The sequence below is a fragment of the Engraulis encrasicolus genome, chromosome 10 (genome assembly GCF_034702125.1).
Source record: "Engraulis encrasicolus isolate BLACKSEA-1 chromosome 10, IST_EnEncr_1.0, whole genome shotgun sequence".
In the NCBI taxonomy this organism is placed as follows: Eukaryota; Metazoa; Chordata; class Actinopteri; order Clupeiformes; family Engraulidae; genus Engraulis; species Engraulis encrasicolus.
The window spans coordinates 28,145,312-28,152,811 of NC_085866.1; the positions used below are offsets into that span (position 1 = coordinate 28,145,312).

Sequence of the window (7,500 nt, forward strand, 5' to 3'; positions counted from 1 at the left end):
ACACACACACACACACACACACACACACACACACACACACACACACACGTTCACATGGGAGAAATTATAGGGGCTGCGCAGTTCCGTTCTGAAACACAACAAAAGCACTTTCTGTCACAGGCAAACAGCAAAACAGATCCGACACGATAATAACAACTGTAAAAAATATATATAATCACCATGGGCAGGGTGTACATGATTTTCCGGTAAGGGAGTTCTACAGTATACCGCATGATGTGTTATTGTCTTTCTTTAGAGGAAGATGTTGCATTTTTTATTGTTCCAGAGAATATTTCATACTGCATACTTTATTTTATTATATGGAACATGCACACGCACACACATCCACTTGCACACTCATTCTCTCTCTCTCTCTCTCTCTCTCTCTCTCTCTCTCTCTCTCTCTCTCTCTCTCTCTCTCTCTCTCTCTCTCTATGTCTCCCTCCCCCTCACTTTCTCTCTCTCTCTCTCGCTCATACCCAACTCACATACACGCACTCATACTAGGCCTATGTACGTACATACCCAACACACAACATGTCTTAGAAGAATCTACCCCGGGTGTGGGCCAGCGCAGGAATCAGTGCATTCCATAGGCACTTGCGTGTGCGTGTATGTGTGCGTTTGCGCATGTGTGTGCATGTGCGCGTGCGTGTGTGTGTGTGTGTGTGTGTGTGTGTGTGTGTTTGTCTCTGTGTCAGCCTGCATATTCTGGTCCTTAGTTGATTATGAAGCTCTTTCACACAATAGAGACTTTCAGTAACAGATATATACTGCATCTGGTCCACAACAGACTTGCTCACCAACGAATAAATATATATTTATATCTAGCACAACAGACACACTCCCTAACAGACATATCTAGCTCACAAGTGTGACGGCCACTTCATCTTGTGTCGGCAGAGGAAGAGAATTAGGCACACACACACTGCAACACACACAATGCAAGACACACACACACACACACACACACACACACACACACACACACACACACACACACACACACACACACACACACACACACACACACACACACACACACACACACACACACACACACACACACACACACACACACACACACACACACACACACTGCAACACACACACACACACACACACACACACACCAGTGGCGGCTGGTAGTCTGTCAAACAGGGGAGGCTGTTCAATTACAATATGTCCAGAACGCAAAAAAAAAAGGGGGGGGGGACAATTTTGACACACATCTTATATTGGTCCTGAGCCACATATGGCCTCACACACTAAAGGACTCTTGTTGAAACAAATGTGTTAATCATTAATCATTATCCCCCTTGTAGCCTATTCATAGGGAAATGTTTTTTTTTTATTATTATTATTATTATTATTATTATTATTAGGCCTACCTCCGCCACATAATTGATGTGATTGATTTTGCCTATGTCTTTGTTCATTACTGGGTGCACGGCTTAAGAGGTCGCAAAATCTTTAATTATTTACCAGACATTGCCAACACAGTAGGAAACAAGGACTCGCCTATCACGGGACAGTTAACCAGTTGATCAGACACCACGAAAGCTCAAAAGAAACGGTTGTTCTTCCCTACCTTTTTCACCAAGTCAATATTAGGCAGTGCTCTGCTCTGCTCCTTGATATTCATTTTCTCCTCATAAGGACGACTGGAATTCGCAAGAATTTAATCCACAATGCTTGGCATTTTGCATAGCTCTCTTAGCTTTCTTGCAAGCTAGCCCTAACAAAAAGTAGGCAAGTTAACCTCAACTTTTGAATTGGGAGATTGAAAAGGATAAGGACTAATAATGCCACTATTAAGACTTTATTCGCAACACTAGGTTTACAAGAATATGTACACAAAACTGGAGTACACCGCAATGAATAGCTTCCCCACTGGTTACACGACGAAACTTCTCAGTCAAATTAATAACATATCCGCATTTCGAAATGAAATCAACTTCTGTAGCCTACTGACACGGGGTTCACCCAATCACAAGCCGGAGCTTCAGTCTCCGGTACCTCCCCCCTCCTCTCTCTTCTCCATTCACTCCCAGTGAGGCTCAGTCTCAAAATCAAAAAAATTTCACGGCAATAGCCAATGACCGTTTAGCATTTTGCCATTGGAAAAGCGTACAATTCCACATGCCATTGAAGTCCATTGAGACTCGACTCGCTTGCGTTGTCATGAGCGAAAAAAAACTCGTGCGAGTCTCGGGATCCTATTACAGATTGGTTTCATCTCTAAGTTGAGCACATGCATTTTCTATGAAGCTAGGTCTGAAATAGCAATGTTATTAAGTCGTGTAAAGCATTAGTTTACATACTATTCTCCGTGATTTTGGACAGGAGGCTGCGCCTCCCTTGTACTCAAAGAGGAATCGCCTCTGACACACACACACACACACACACACACACACACACACACACACACACACACACACACTGCAATTGCCACAATGCAACTTCCAGCTACTGCTCTGTAATACATTTGAGCTACAAGACCTCCTCTAAACGACATGTATACACATACACACACACAAACCCACTTGCCCCTGCCCCTGCCCCACACACATAGGTGCAGCCACACGCACACATGTGGGCACACCATAGTAAGGTGTCCGGTGAAAATTCCCTTTGTGTGTGTGTGTGTGTGTGTGTGTATGTGCGTGTCTGTGTTGTGGATTAAGCAGACACGTGCATGGCCGTAGTTACATTTGAGGCTAGCGAGGTCCGGACCTCGCCTATCGTGAGAGGTTTTTTTATTATTATTATTATTTTAACGGCAAATATGACCAACTGAAACACACAAAAACATCTATAAACCTTTGTGAAGCGTCCTTTGCAAACTGTGGTTAACATCCATGTGCTATGTGTTCTAGTTTTGCCTTTGTGTTCTGTTTTTGAGAGTAAACAAGATTGATTAATATCGTAAGTGGTGCTGGTGCGACTCGTGGGAGAGAACGCAACTCAGCTGACATCGCAAGTGTCTGGTCGCGTTCGTGACAGAGCATTGCGCAACGCAAAATTACCATGCTTTCTGGTTGGAAAAATGCATTGAAATGGCAAAGTGTGCGTGAGCAGCCTGCGCAGTAATGTGCCGTCACGAACGCGCCCATTAAGCACGCGCTTGGTGAGATCTCCGCTATCAGAAAGCCCGCGCTTGGTGAGATCTCCGCTAACAGAAAGCCAACCGTTGTATAGCCTACATAAAGCTCATGCGTAACAAGTAGGCTATGGTGTCTTAAAAAGCCATTTGAGTCATTTTAAGAAGGCCGGCTGCTGCATCAGCTGCTGCATAAAGGTAAAAGCAGGATATCCGTGAAAGGTAATTGATTGTAAATTGGAAACATGTGATAAGCACTGACAGAGGAGGTCACCGGAACATCTTCAGGTGTGGATATTTTCCTGTTAATTTGGACAAGTGCCAAGACTATCGACGTTGCCACGTCTTCGTCAGAGTCAATCGCAGTAAAATATCCACACCTGAAGAGACTCCCGTGATAGGCCCTACTGTGTCTGCATGGCCGTGACGCATCAGATGGCTCAGGAGCGCGGAGGATAGGCTACTTTTCTTTCTCGTTGATAGACTTTTGTCTTCTGCGCTTGTGAAGAACTATAACAACTAAATAAAAACAAAACATTTGATGCGACTCAAGGAAGAAAAAAGTTTACTCCAAAATAGGTGGTTTGCACTACAGAGATAGCTATCCCTGTATCTTTGGAGGAAAACAGCTGAAGTGTAATTTCATTGGGAGAAAAATATGAATGGCTGAGCAACTTGCCATCTGAGGATGTAGGCCTAGCTTATTGTGCAACTTCAGGGTCAAGCTTTAGTTTCCTTACAAAGGGCTTTACTGACTGGGAGGATGCTGTTTATAATAAAAGAGGCATGATACCAAAGCATAGCCATTCAAAGGGAATAGGCTGAGTTGTCTGAAAACTACAACATATTTATTATTATACATATCTACATATTTACTATTTCACATCAGGCCTATACATTCATAGAGGAGGGCCCTATATATAGGCCTGTGTAGCCTATATTTATTTATTTTATGAATTCCTTTTTAATTTATATTTTATATTAATAATAAAATTTCATCATGGACCTCGCCTACTTCACATGGCTGGCTACGGCCATGGACACGTGCTATTGGGACTAAGTAAATGTTCAGTTTACACTTCAGCGCAGCCCTTTCTGGCATCGACCAGTTGCAAACAGAGTAAACGTTATTCGTTATTTTCTTGGTCAGATCAGAATCTCGGTACGAGATCTGAAAGTCGATGATAATCAGAATTAGCTTAGCTGATTAAAATACAGTTAACAGACATAGGCTTTAGCTGGGTCCAATACACAGACGTAGCCCCTAGCTGGTTAAAATAAATAGACATATGCCTTAGCCGTATACAATAAACAGACGTAGGCCTTAGCCGTATACAATAAACAGACGTAGGCCTTAGCTGGGTACAATACACAGACGTAGCCCTTAGCTGGTTAAAATAAACAGACATATGCCTTAGCTGTGTACAATAAACAGACGTAGGCCTTAGCTGGGTACAATACACAGACGTAGGCCTTAGCTGGGTAAAATACACAGACGTAGGCCTTAGCTGGGTACAATACACAGACGTAGGCCTTAGCTGGGTACAATACACAGACGTAGGCCTTAGCTGGGTACAATACACAGACGTAGGCCTTAGCTGGGTACAATACACAGACGTAGGCCTTAGCTGGGTGAAATGCTCCAGCAAGACCATTCAGTGTTCAGAGACATGATGTACACAGGGAGAAAAGAGGTGAGATGCAATTGTGCTCTCCAACATGCTGCACGCAGGGAGAATAGAAGGAAGATGAGTGTGTGTGTGTGTGTGTGTGTGTGTGTGTGTGTGTGTGTGTGTGTGTGTGTGTGTGTGTGTGTGTGTGTGTGTGTGTGTGCGTGTGTGTGTGTGTGTGTGTGTGTGTGTGTGTGCGCGTGTGCGTGTGTGTGTGTGTGTGTGTGTGTAGAGGCGAGATGCAATCGTGCTCGCCAAAGGACATCTCTGAAAGGTCACCACTGTCACCTCAAAAGGCATCGAGGTGTTCCAGCAGACCCTGAAGGAAAAGATTCAGCAGAGGAAACACACATGTTATACACACACGCACACATATGCAACACACACACACACACACACACACACACACACACACACACACACACACACACACACACACACACACACACACACACACACACACACACACACACACACACACACACACACACACACACACACACACACACACACATGCAACATACACACATATGTGCACTCACAAGCTCACACACCCACACAAAACACTCACACAAACAACAAACACATACACACACAACAAAGGCAGCAGTGTGTGTGGGGGGTGGGGGTGGTGGGAGGTGGGTGCTTGCAAGGTCTTCTTCCTGTTTGTGCCAGAGGCCTGGAGTGCCCTTTCCACACTGCCCCATACACGCTTCACACACACACACACACACACACTGAGTCACGCATAATTGCACACACACACACACACACACACACACACACACACACACACACACACACACACACACACACACACACACACACACACACACACACACACACACACACACACACACACTCGCACACACACACACACACACACACACACGCATGCACACAAACAGACTGTTACGCATAATTGTGGGCAACAGATGGAAATATCAAAGGGCACAATGTCTGGTGAGAAATAAGCCAAGAAAAAATAATTATGCATCATGTTAAATTTCATTGTAGTAGTAACAATGTCAGGTTGGCTACGCCGTGTGCTGTGTGTGTGTGTGTGTGTGTGTGTGTGTGTGTGTGTGTGTGTGTGTGTGTGTGTGTGTGTGTGTGTGTGTGTGTGTGTGTGTGTGTGTGTGTGTGTGTGTGTGCTGTGGCTAAGCATTGTGCATTAGTAAAACAGCTTTCAGGGGGACGTGGTACCCCACTGTCTTTCAGCAGGGTGTGTGTGTGCCCCGAAGCAATATCCATGTATGTTGGCACGAGTTGCTGGTTATTATCAAAGCATTCTTGTTGTTGTTTCTTTATTGTTTGAAAGGTTTTAAAGGATTGTTAAAGCCAATTCTGTTCGGTTTTGCAAATTAATCTCTGTTGGCTAGATCTAATAACCCTGCTGTCTTTCAGAAGCTGCAGGTGTCCCCCAAAGCAATCGTTAGAGAGGATTGAGAGTTGAGTGTCAAAGTGTTTTTTTTTCTGGTTTTCGTTAGTTTGCTTATTTACTTGTTTTGTTTGTTTTTTTTTGGTGATATATACAGACTTTTGTTAGCTTTAGCCAATTCGGGGTACTCTGTCTGTGAAAAAGAATATCTGCTGGCTAGCTCTAATCTAAGACACATGAAATTCTCTTTTTGTCATGCTTTATTGCTGTGTATGTTTGCAGTCTTATACAGCAACATACAGTATACAGCATGAGTATACACACTCTATAATGCGACATGCTTCACAATTTGCCATTTAGATGTCTGCGACATTCCGTGTTAGCTTGAGAGAGTTATAGTCGCATTTCAATGTTCTGCTGCGGGTCCGTACAGCATGTGTGTGGTGATAGAGGCAATAAGGGTATTTTGAAACTGGTGCAGTAATTGCTGCTCATCAGAAGACACATTAGTCCCCAATTACACACACACACACACGCACGCACACACACACAAACACAATGTGTCAATGTGGTCTTGTAAATCAATGTGTTTATGGTACTTGACACCCAAAACCTCCTGATGAGGGTAGTGGCATCTCTCTCTCTCTCTCTCTCTCTCTCTCTCTCTCTCTCTCTCTCTCTCTCTCTCTCTCTCTCTCTCTTTCTCTCTACCTCTCTTGAGCAGGAAAATAGTAGATGAGGAGATAAAAGGAGTACCGAGGAGGAGAGGAGGATGAGAGAGAAGGTAAGGGGATGGACTGAATACATTGGAGAGGGGGGGGGGTGAGGGGAGCACATGGAGTAGGATTAGAAGAGGAGAAGAGGGAGAAAGGGAGAGCAGGAGGAAAAGAGCGAGAAGAGGAGATGAGGGAAGAATGGAGGAGAGAGAAAGGGAGATAGGGAGAAGAAGGGAATAAGGGGAGGAGAAGAATTGGGAAGAGGGAGGAGGAGAGCAGGAGGAGAGGAAATGAGAAGAGAAGAGCAGATGAGGGGAGAAGGGCAGAAGAGAGAGAAAGATACAATATAGTAATAAAAGAGGACAAGAGGAGAATAGGGAGGAGGGACGACGAGGAAAGAGATGTGTTGGGGCCCTATCTCATGTGAGCGGAGGAGAGAGGAGGAGAAGAGATGAGAGAGAAAGGGAGATGTGGAGAAGAGGAGAAGGGCAGATGAGGGGAGGAGGAGATGAGGAGAAGAGAGGAGGGGGAGAACAGGAGAAGAGGAGATTAGGGAGTAGAACAACAGGGAGATGTGCCTGGGGCCGGGGCTTCTCTCTCGTGTGAGAGGGGGAGGAGAGCAAGAGAGGA

The 7,500-nt window shown here is 44.7% G+C and overlaps 1 protein-coding gene across 1 annotated transcript in view; it reads left to right on the forward strand.

Moving 5' to 3' along the window:
- LOC134456913 (receptor-type tyrosine-protein phosphatase mu-like) overlaps positions 1-7,500 on the forward strand; it is a 186,852-nt gene that overhangs the window by 15,302 nt on the left and 164,050 nt on the right. The window lies entirely within an intron of this gene.